Source organism: Ornithorhynchus anatinus, chromosome 1 (assembly GCF_004115215.2).
Source record: "Ornithorhynchus anatinus isolate Pmale09 chromosome 1, mOrnAna1.pri.v4, whole genome shotgun sequence".
NCBI lineage: Eukaryota > Metazoa > Chordata > Mammalia > Monotremata > Ornithorhynchidae > Ornithorhynchus > Ornithorhynchus anatinus.
Window position 1 is genome coordinate 112780262 of NC_041728.1, and position 11337 is coordinate 112791598.

Genomic DNA, 11337 nt, shown 5'->3' on the forward strand with positions numbered 1-11337 from the left:
GAGTAAGTGGCAAAATCAAGGAAGCAATAAATGAGAATTAAAAAACTGAAAAGAAATCCTAGAAGGAAAGGTGAAAGGATTTGGGGTGGGTTAGTCTGGAAAAGAGAAAAAGAAAAGACAATCCCTATCTTCAAATCTCTAAAGATAACTTCCTCATTGTGCCTTGTTCTCTCCTTTCCACATTTGACTCTTTGATCATGCCCTTCCCCTGGGCCTGGAGCATCTTTGTCCTTCAATTCATCATCATCAATACCAAGGATATTTGTTGAGCACCTAGTGTGAGGGATTGTACTGGACCTTTGGGAGACTACAACAGAAACAAGTCAGAGAATCAATCTCCTCCAGGATCTTACAACCCAATCCATCAAACCACAATTTCCTCTAGCTTCAAGGTCCTCCTAAAATACCACCTTATCCAAGAAACATTCCTTGAGGCATGAAGTTTTATCTTTTCTCCGCCTAAGCCTCTTTCAGGCTCACAGAAGCTGGAGGCCTTTGCTGAATCTACAGGTGGGTGCTTATGCTCTACAACAATATAACTCTGTTATACTGTGTTCTCCCAAGTCCTTAATACAGTGCCCTACACACAGCAAGCACTCAATAAATATGATTGTTCGATGGAACCACATTTAATTCCAAGGAGAGTCCCATGTAGCTAACGAGATCTAAATTCCCAACCCCTGCTTTACCTGGATCATCTTTCAGATCATGTCAACCTACTCCTCTCCTCAAAACCATCAGTGATTACCCATTTCTCTCCACATCAAAGAGAAGCTCCTGATCATTAGCTTCTAGATTCTCCAGCAGTTATTTCGTCCTTACATATCCATTCTCTTCACCAGTGACATCCCAGCTTACACTCTTCACACTGTCCCCCAGCTCTTCCATTTTCATTTCTCACAACTTGGGCCCTGTCTGGGACTTCTTCCTGCTTCAAGCTTTCTGAATCACAGCTCTTCCCATCTTCAAGTTCTTCCTCCTCCAGATAGCACTGCACATAGTGCAGTCCTCAAGCGCTTAGTACAGTGCTCTGCACGCAGTAAGCACTCAACAAATACGATTGAATGAATGAAATAATTTCTTGCAGCCCTGGTTGTATAACACTTTTGTATAAGTTGATTTATGTGCCCTATTAATTATTCCACCTCTCAGGGTTGCACCTGGAGAGTTACCAGTACTCTACCAGTCTTGACTTATGGGAGGGAGAGTCAAGCAGAGGCCTACCCATTCCATTCCTAGCTTGGGCTGTGGCTAGCAAGTGGAAGGCAATCTACTACAAGTCAAAACTCACCTGTGCTGGGCAGCAGCGGCATGGGAGAGAGTTGAAGGTGGAGACTTACTACATAGAGAGAGGTAATGATAAATCACTTCTGTATTTTTACCAAAAAAACTCTATGGATCCACTACCAGAATGATTGCAGATGGAGGTGGGATGTTCTGGGAGAGATGTGTCCATGGCGTCGCTTGGACTTGACAGCGTGACAACAATATTATTTACTCATTCTTCTATTGTTTTGCTATCATGACGTGTATTTCTATATTTCCTCCCGCTGTCAACATACTCATACATTTTGGTCTTCCTGTCTTCAAGGGCAGGCACATTTTATTGCTCTTTCCAAGCCCTTAGTACAGTGCTCTGCATACGTTAGAGTCTTAAATAGTATTGAAGAGATGCTTCCTGATTGGAATTCAAACCACAACATAATATCTCTTTTATCTTTGCTTATTTTCACTTGATTTACAATATGACACCTCCAAATATGCTAAGGAAATACCCCTCTTAAGAATCCTCAACCCACATTTATTTTTGTGGTTGCCATTTCTTTAGAAACCAGTGGTGACTGTTGATTCCAAGTGAATAATTTTTGTTTAACGCCAACATATTATCGATAATGGCGAAGTCACAAAAATTCACATTAACTGTTTTCTGAAGCATTTGCCAGTAAGATGCTTTCACAGTCTACTAAAGTGGTTCTACTTGATTCTCTCCATTTACAGGATTTGATTACTAGGCAACCAAAAGACAAAAGATGCTGTACTTTGGTAGGAGAATACAGATTACTTGGAATGTCCCTGTAAACTTTTCAATCCTTTCATTGAAGAATCATGCACGCACACACACATACACGTACACACACATACCCACACACATGCACTCCAAGTGTCTTTGATATTATGGTTGTGCCACTGAGAATGATTTTGTGGTTCATGCCTGATGGGGGTCCCTAGGGGTCTTGATGGTCCAATCCCCCAAATGGGATTCTAAATAAGGCCATGAAATGAAAGCTACTAGAAACACTGTAGGTAAGGTCTTAGTCAAGATGGATGGTTCAAAGACCAGAGAGTCTAATGTGCTGCATTTAGACTTCTCAAGGCACTGACTGATGAGATCCCAACCATATTAACTCTTTGAGGTCTCAAGAGAGTCCAAATGTCTGGAAAATGACAGTAGCTTCACTCCAATGCATCTGTATTTTGAAAATCAAAGCCATTGGAGATTGAGCTTTGAGCTTCTGATCAATGAAAAAAGCAGTACTTTCCCCTTTTCTTGGCTGGCTGGATAATGACAAGATAACAAATGCTATTATCTGGGTCAGCCAGGCCAAGGGAAACTGAAAATGTGAGACGCTTACAGGGAAAAACACTTAAGTTTGGACTTTTATCACCTGTGGACACTGAGGTGCCATTTAGAAAAAGGAAATCAATCCTGGTCTGGAAATTTCTTTCAGAAAAACAGTGTTACTGAGGTTTCTCCCAGCTATGTCAACAGCTGACATTAAAGTGTTAATGTCACCTAAAGACTGCGATCAGACGTTCTGGTTTTGTAGGCACAACATGATCTAATTAGTGACTTGAGAAACGTTCTCTCAATCAATTAATCAGTGGTACTCATTGAGCACTTGTGTGCAGAACACTATACTAAACTGCAGAATAAACCTGTTTTACTGAGCACCCCCCTTTCCATCTGCACCTCCTCCCCTCCCCATTCCCCCCCCCACATCCTCTGCTCTTCCCCCTTCCCCTCACCTCAGCACTGTGCTTATTTGTATATATTATTTATTACCCTATTTATTTTGTTAATGATATGTATATCTCTATGATTCTATTTATCTTGATATGTTGTTTTGTGTTTTGTTCTGTTTTGCTTTGTTGTCTGTCTTCCCTGTTTAGACTGTGAGCCTGTTATTGGGCAGGGATTGTCTCTATCTGTTGCTGAATTGTACATTCCAAGCACTCCATACACTGCTCTGCACATAATAAGCACTCAATAAATACTATTGAATGAATGAATAAACACTTGGGATAGTACAACAGAGTTGGTAGACATGTTCAATGCCCACAGTGAGTTTACAGCCTATAGAGGAAGACAAACCATAAAGTAGATTAGGGATAGGGTGACAGTAAAGTATGAACATATTATGAAAGTATTGTGGGTCTAAGGTGATTGTCAGTGTTCCACACTTTTTAGGCTGACTTTATTTTGACCATAATCCCTGCGTACTCAGTGACACCAGACACAGAGAAACAGTGTGGGCCTACTGGAAAGAGCATGGGCTTGAAAGTCAGTGGGCCTGTGGTCTAATCCTAGTTCTGCCACTTGCCTGCTGTGTGATCTTGTGCCAGTCGTTTAACTTCTCAGTGCCTCAGTTTTCTTCATATGTAATATGGGTATTCAATAACTGTTCTCCCTCCTTCTTATAGTGTGAACTCTATGTGGAACAGGAACTGTACTGAACCGGATTATCTTGTATCCACCCCACTGCTTAGTGCAGTGCTTGCTTAATGGATATCACAGTTATCATTAATATTATTATTTAATCATATTTGTTAAGCACTTACTACATGCTAAGCACTGTTCTAAACACTAGGGTAGATACAAGATCCAAGTTGGACACAGCTCCTGTCCCACAGGGGGCTCACAGTCTTAATTTCCATTTTACAGATGAGGTAACTGAGACACAGAGAAGTGAAGTGACTTGCTCAAGGTGACACAGCAGACAAGTGAAGGAGCTGGGATTAGAATCCAGGTCCTTTTGGCTTCCAGGCTACTAGTACTAGTAGTAACATGTACATGACTTTGCATGTTTTATGTCAGGCATGATGTAATGACATCATAGGCACCATTATATGGAAGAATGCCAAGATCTAAACCTAAAGTGTTTCTCTTTTCCAGATGTCCTGGACCACAGGTTCCTTTCATTCATTCATTTCATTCAATTGTATTCATTGTGCCCTTACTGTGTGTAGAGCACCATACTAAGAGCTTGTCTTGTCTTATGCTGTCAAATCATCTCCGACCCATAGTGACACCATGGACTCATCTCTCCCAGAACGCCCCACCTCGATTTGTAAGGAGGTGGTAATATGTCCATAGAGTTTTCTTGCTGAAAATACAGAAGTGGTTTACCATTGCCTCTTTCCGCGCAGTAAACTTGAATCTCCACCCTCAACTCTCTCTCATGCCACTGCTGCCCAGTTTTGATTTATAGCAGATTGCCTTCCACTCACTAGCCACTGGCCAAGCTAGGAATGGAATGGGTAGACCTCTGCTTGACTCTTCCTCCCATAGTCGAGACTGGTAGAGTACTGGAAACTCTCCAGGTGCGACCCTGAGAGGGGTACTAAGAGCTTGGGAATGTACAATACAGCAGTAAACAGTGGCATTCTCTGCCCACAATGGGCTTACAGTCTAGATGGCTGGAGAGAGACAGACATCAATACAAATAAATAAAATTACAGATATATTCATAAGTGCTGTGGGGCTGGGAAGACGGGAAGAGCAAAGGGAGCAAGTCAGGGCATTGCAGAAGAGAGTGGGAGATGAGGAAAAGTGGGGCTTAGTCTGGGAAGGCCTCTTGGAGGAGATATGCCTTCCATAAGGCTTTGAAGAGGGGATGAGTAATTGTAGGATTTGAGGAGGGAGGGCATTCCAGGCCAGAGGCAGGATGTGGACTAGTGATCGGCTGTGACATTGAGGCACTTTAAGAAAGTTACCATTAGAGGAGCAAAGTGTGCCAGCTGGGTTGTAGAAGAAGAGAAGTAAGATGAAGTAGGAGGGGCAAGGTGATGGATTGCTTTAAAACCAATGGTGAGGAGTTTTTATTTGTTAAGGAGTTGGATGGGCAACCGTTGGAGTTTATTGAGGCGGGGGGAGTGACATGTCCTGAACATTTTTATAGAAAAATAGTCCAGATAGCAGAGTGAACTATGGACTGGAGTGGCTCCAGGACTTTCACCTTCCCCTCCCAGTTTCCTCTGATCTTGTCTATTTCTAGCCTTAGATATTAGCAGCAAGAGCCATGGCAGAAAGTAGCTGTAAACTGAAGATGAAAATTCCAGGCATAAGTGAAGCAGCATGGCTTAGTTGATTGGCCATGGGCCTGGGAATTAGAAGAACCTGAAATCTAATCCTGGCTCTGCCACTTGCCTGCTCTGTGACCTTGGGCAAGTAACTTCTTTGTGCCTCAGTTAAGCAGCGTGGCTCAGTGGAAAGAGCATGGGCTTTGGAGTCAGGGCTCATGAGTTCGAATCCCAGCTCTGCCACTTGTCGGCTGTGTGACTGTGGGCAAGTCACTTAACTTCTCTGTGCCTCAGTTCCCTCATCTGTAAAATGGGGATTAAGACTGTGAGCCCCATGTGGGACAACCTGATTCCCCTATGTCTACCCCAGCGCTTAGAACAGTGCTCGGCACATAGTAAGCGCTTAACAAATACCAACATTATTATCATCTGTAAAATGGGGATTAAGACTGTGAGCCCCATGTGAAATAGAGACTGTTTCCAACTCCATCTGTTTCTATCCACCCCAGGGTATAATACAGTTCCTGGCACATATTCATTCATTCAATCGTATTTAATAAGCACGTACTGTGTATAGAGCACTGTACTAAGTGCTTGGAAAGTACAATTCGGCAACAGGAACAATCTCTACCCAACAACAGGCTCACTGACTAGAAGGGGGGAGACAGACAATAAAACAAAACAAAACAAGTAGACAGGCATCAATAGTATAGTAAGAACTTGACAAATACCATATTTATTATTATTATTATTATTTTTATGGTTCCAGGAGTTCATCAAGGAGCTGTTGTTCCCATTGTAGCAGGAGGTTGATGTTCAATAATTCTTGGGCGCACTCTGAACAGCCCTTAGAATTTTTCACTCCCCTGGATAAAAACCTACAGCCAGGTATATAAAATTACACATACATTCAACTGCTAAAAATCACTCTAATTAAAAAAAGCAGAAGATGTAACCAATAAATTCCCAAGCACTATATTTTTGAATATGTTGTTCATTTTGTTTGAAAGGGAAGACAGAGAGAGAGAAAAAAACCTCAGATAAGGGAAATAAAATGCCCAAACCACTCCTCTAAAAGCATCTCAGTGAAGAATCTTCAAAAATAGAAATGGAGAAGAGTGGCACACTGCACACTTCAGTTTTCAGTTTCTTTAAAGTGTTCTTTTGCTTTCCATAATGAAGCCTGGAGGACAATTTTTTTTTCCAGTAGAGAGGTTTATATTTATGTAATCCCCCTGCAACCACTCAGGAAAGGAACTGGAGACCAGCATTTGATTCAGGATCTATATGGAAGTTCAGTGACTTGCTACGAAAGGTTAGGTTTAGACTTTCCTTAATCCAAGTCAACTATCATACAGTGAATTTGGAATGAATAAGCACCATTATAATCATAATGATGGTTAGCATTTTATTGACTCATTTAGTCAGGATTTTGGGTCTCCAAACCTTTTACAGAATTGCAGGAGGACTCAAAAAACACTTCACAGATCTTGCAATTGCATTATAGGTACAAATGTCAATCTCTCTGTCTTGAATAAAATAGCTCTATTTCTCAGAATGGAATTGATTTCACCATCATAGCTCTTAAAACCATTCAAGAAATTAAGCAAAAATGTTTGTAATGACTTTGAATTTCCTCTTTTTTATGGATTTTAAATGGATACTCTTGGAAGTTGTACTACTGTGAAGTTTTGACCTCCCCAGTCACAAACAAAAAAGTTGAAATGAGCATATAAAGAAGGAAGGAAAGGAAAGTGCAGAATTTAGAAATTCACTTCATCCATAAATGAACAGATAGCTTGTTGTTATCTTATGCTGTCAAGTCGTGTCCGATCCATAGTGACGCCATGGATGCAGTGCAGCTCAGTGGAAAGTGATCTGGCTTGGGAGTGAGAGGTCATGGGTTTGAATCCCGGCTCTGCCACTTGTCAGCTGTGTGACTGTGGGCAAGTCACTTAACTTCCTTGTGCCTCAGTTCCCTCATCTGTAAAATGGGGATTAAGACTGTAAGCCTCACGTGGGACAACCTAATTACCCTATATCTACCCCAGTGCTTAGAACAGTGCTCTGCACATAGTAAGCGCTTAAATACCAACATTATTATTATTATTATTATCTCTCCCAGAACGCTCCACTTCCACCTGCAATCGTTCTGGTAGTGGATCCATAGAGTTTTCTTGATCAAAATAAGGAAGTGGTTTACCATCGCCTCCTTCCGTTCAGTAAACCTGATTCTCCATCTTTGACTCTCTCCCATGCCCCTGTTGCCCAGCACAAGTGAGTTTTGACTTGTAGCAGATTGTCTTCCACTCGCTAGCCACTGCCCAAGCTAGGAATGGAATGGATAGGCCTCTGCTTGACTCTCCCTCCCGTAGTCAAGACTGGTAGAGTACTGGAAACTCTCCAGATGTGACACTAAGAGGTGAAATAGCTACAGCTAGATTATTTGAAAATACTGTCATTCAAGCAATGAGCAGATGACAACTATTCCACCCTTTAAAACCAATTCAGTAGGCACTTACAGTCCTAGCTCTAGTATCTTCAATATTGGTTCGCCTCAAGAATTATGTAGCCAAGTGAAAAGTGTATGGGCCCGAGGACCTGGATTCCAAACCCAGATCTGCCACTTGACTGTCGTGTGACCTTGAGCAAGTCATTTAACTTCTCTGTGCCTCAGTTCCTTCATCTTTAACATGGGGATTCAGTATGTGTTTTCCCTCCTACCTAGACTGTGAGCCCCATGTGTAACTTAATTCTCTTTTATCTACCCCCATGCTTAGTACACTGCTTGACACATACTAAGCGCTTAACAAAACCCACAATAATTCTAAATCAATCATATTTATTGGGTGCTTACTGTGTACAGAGCAATGTACTAAGCACTTGTGAGAGTACAGTGTAAAAGAATTGGTATAAACATTTCCTGTCCATAATAAACTTACAGCCTAGAGGGGGATACAGACATTAATGTAAGTAAATTTTATATGTGTACATAAGTTATTTGGGGCTAAGGGAGAGGTGAATAAAGGGTACGAATCCAAATGCAAGGGCAACAAAAAAGGAATGATGTTTCTAGTATTTGTTAAATGCTTACTATGTACCAGGCACTGTACTAAGCATTGAGGTGGATGCAAGCAAATAGGGTCACAGTCCCTTCATGATGCTCACTGTCTTTATCTCCAGTTTACAGATGAGGGACCTGCAGTTACTTGCTCAATGTCACACAGCAGACAGGTGGCAGAGCTGACATTAGAACCTAAGTCCTCCTGACTCCCAGTCCTGTTCTATAAGGAAATGGGAGAAAAAGAAACGTGAGCTTAATTGAGAAAGTCCTATTGGAGATGTATTTTAAAAAATGCTTTAAAGGTGGAGAGAGGGATTGTTGGATTTGAAGAGGAAGGGTGTTCCAGGCTAGAGTCAGGAAAAAAAGGAAAAAAAAATCACATTATTATTATTATTCATTTTTCAATTGGAAATGCAATTAGTACCATGGTTCCTGGGTTATTAAAGGGATAAGAGGGAAAGGACATGAGAAAGGAAGGGAAAATGGAAGAAGGCAAAGAGCAGGAGAGATGTGGAAGGGGTGAGAGGGAAATGTTTGTGATTAAATGCTCCCAGGTCCTGAGTAGGGAGAAAACCACTTTCACTCAGACTTTGTTTTAAAACTCATTTTCCCTGGAAGAGGCAGAAATGGGTTAAAAAAGCAATAACCATGGGTTTAAATCCCTTATAGGAGAAACCAGAAGATTGAGTCCTCTAATTTGGCTGGCCAGAAGACTCAAACCCTAGAAAAGAACTGTTCATTATGAAGCTTTTTCACCGGGTCTGTTATTTATATCTACTCTCAGACTTCCTTCTCACTTTCCTTATCCCTTTGTCCATCCCTACATGAACCTTGGTTCAAAATCCATGTGAATGTTCCAGATGACCTACCAACTACCAGTTTCCTCTTACTTCTCAACTCTCACAACCTCCTAGTCCACCCCATTTCATCCATTCATTCATTTATTTATGCAATTGTATTTAATGAGCACTTACTGTGTTCAAAGCACTGTACTAAGCACTTGGGAGAGTACAATATAGCAATGAAAAGACACATTCCATGCCCACAATGAGCTTATAGTCTTGAAGGACCAACTTATCAACTTGGACACATGATCATTTTTTTAATGGCACTTATTAAGCATTTTCTGTATTCTAGGCAATGAAGCAATCACTGGAGTATATTCAACATAATAAAATAGAAATAATACAATAACAATAATCTCTCAGGATCTCACCTGGGGAGTTTCCAGTACTCCACTAGTCTCAACTATGGGAGAGGGAGTTAAGCAGAGGCATATCCATTCCATTTCTGGCTTGGCCAGTGCCTAGTGAGTGGATGGCAAACTCCTACAAGTCAAAACTCACTTATGCTGGGTAGCAGCAGCATGGGAGAGAGTCGAGGATGGAGACTCAAATTAACTGTGTTGTAGGAAGCAGTCTTAAACCACTTTTGTATTTTTACCAAGAAAACTCTACTGATACTCTACCAGAACAATTTCAGATGGAAATTGGACGTTCTGGGAAAGACATGTCCATGGTATCACTATGGCTCAGAAATGACAACAGCATAAGGCAAGACAAGAGTAACAAAGGTATTTAAGTGCTATGTACTAGGCACTGGTATAGATACAAGATAAACAAGTCCCACTTGAGCTTACCATTTTAACTAGGAGGGAGAACAGGTACTGAATCTCCATTTTCCAGATGAGGGTACTGAGGCACAGACAAGTTACGTGACTTGCCCAAGGTCACACAGATGACAAGTGGTGGATTCAGAATTAAAACTCAGGTCCTCTGACTCCCAGGCCAAGGTTCTTTCCATGAGATTATTCTACTTCCCTAATAAGCAGGTTGGACACAGTCCCCGTCTCTCATAAATCTTAGAATTTAAGTTGGAGGGAAGAGGACTTAATCCCCAATCTACAGATGAGGTAACACAGGCAAATTAACTTACCCAAGGTCATCCAACAGGCTAGTGGCAGAGCCAGGATTAGAATCCACATCCTCTGACTCCCAGGCCTGTGCTTTTTTCACAAGGCTCAATCTTATCATCTCTACTCACTGTACAATCTCTACCCTCATCAACTCTGCAATTCCACTCTCTGACTACAACCTTCTAACTTGTATTCTCTCCCATACACTCCCTCACCACAAATCTATCTGATCTTTTGACCCCCCCACCTCCAATTTTCTAGTTATCATGCCCCATTTGGTCTCCATAGACAACCTGCCTTCTGTTGACTCAGAAATTTATTCCTTCAACACTACTCTCTGAACTGAATTCAGTTTCCTTCTTCCCCTGTCCTACTACTGACTCAAACCACCAACCCACAGCCCTGGATCATCTTGACAGGATGTTCTTCTGAACAAGCTTCCAAACACTGCAGGCAGAAATCAGCCTAAAATCATCCATCTGAATTTCATCCTCACCTACTCTAACTCTGCCCTCTCCACTGCCCAGAAATAATAGTTCTCAATTCTTATTGCATCCCATGCCCATTGCTCATGACAACAAGCTCCCTACTCCCTTGTCCCCCTCATCTCTTGCCCCTAGTTCACAGGTCATCGATAAAATTGAAAGCTTTAAGCATGTTCTCCCTAAATTCTTCCCTGCTCCTCTCCACTCCCTTCTCTCTTTCATCCCCTTTTTGAGTCTTCCATCATTCCCAGCAATACCTCAAGAGGAGATCTCCTGTCTCCTCTCAAAATCCACCCCCTCTACCTGCATCTCTGACCCCATCTATTCTCACCTTAATAAAATTGTTCCCTCCCTTCTTCCTTCCCTGACTGCCATCTTCAACCCCTCACTTTCCAATAGTTCCTTCCCCAGCACTTCCAATCATTCCCATATATCTCCTCTCATGGAAAAAAAACCACCTTCATCCCAATGTACCATCCAATTATATCCCCATCTCCCTCCTACTATTCTCCAAAGTCCATGTGCGAGTTGTCTATACTCACAGTCTCTACTCCAATTCTCTCCTCGACTCT

The 11337-nt window shown here is 41.8% G+C and overlaps 3 non-coding genes across 3 annotated transcripts; 1 reads left to right on the top strand and 2 right to left on the bottom strand.

The window, feature by feature from the left end:
- The first annotated feature begins 1142 nt into the window (after positions 1 to 1142).
- On the top strand, positions 1143 to 1281 carry LOC114817421. The gene has a single exon (XR_003765280.1). It is a non-coding gene; the product is annotated as a small nucleolar RNA SNORA7 (small nucleolar RNA).
- A 3201-nt stretch (positions 1282 to 4482) lies between these two features.
- Positions 4483 to 4620, bottom strand: LOC114815763. The gene has a single exon (XR_003763570.1). It is a non-coding gene; the product is annotated as a small nucleolar RNA SNORA7 (small nucleolar RNA).
- A 2968-nt stretch (positions 4621 to 7588) lies between these two features.
- On the bottom strand, positions 7589 to 7726 carry LOC114815624. The gene has a single exon (XR_003763426.1). It is a non-coding gene; the product is annotated as a small nucleolar RNA SNORA7 (small nucleolar RNA).
- Between the last annotated feature and the right edge of the window lie 3611 nt (positions 7727 to 11337).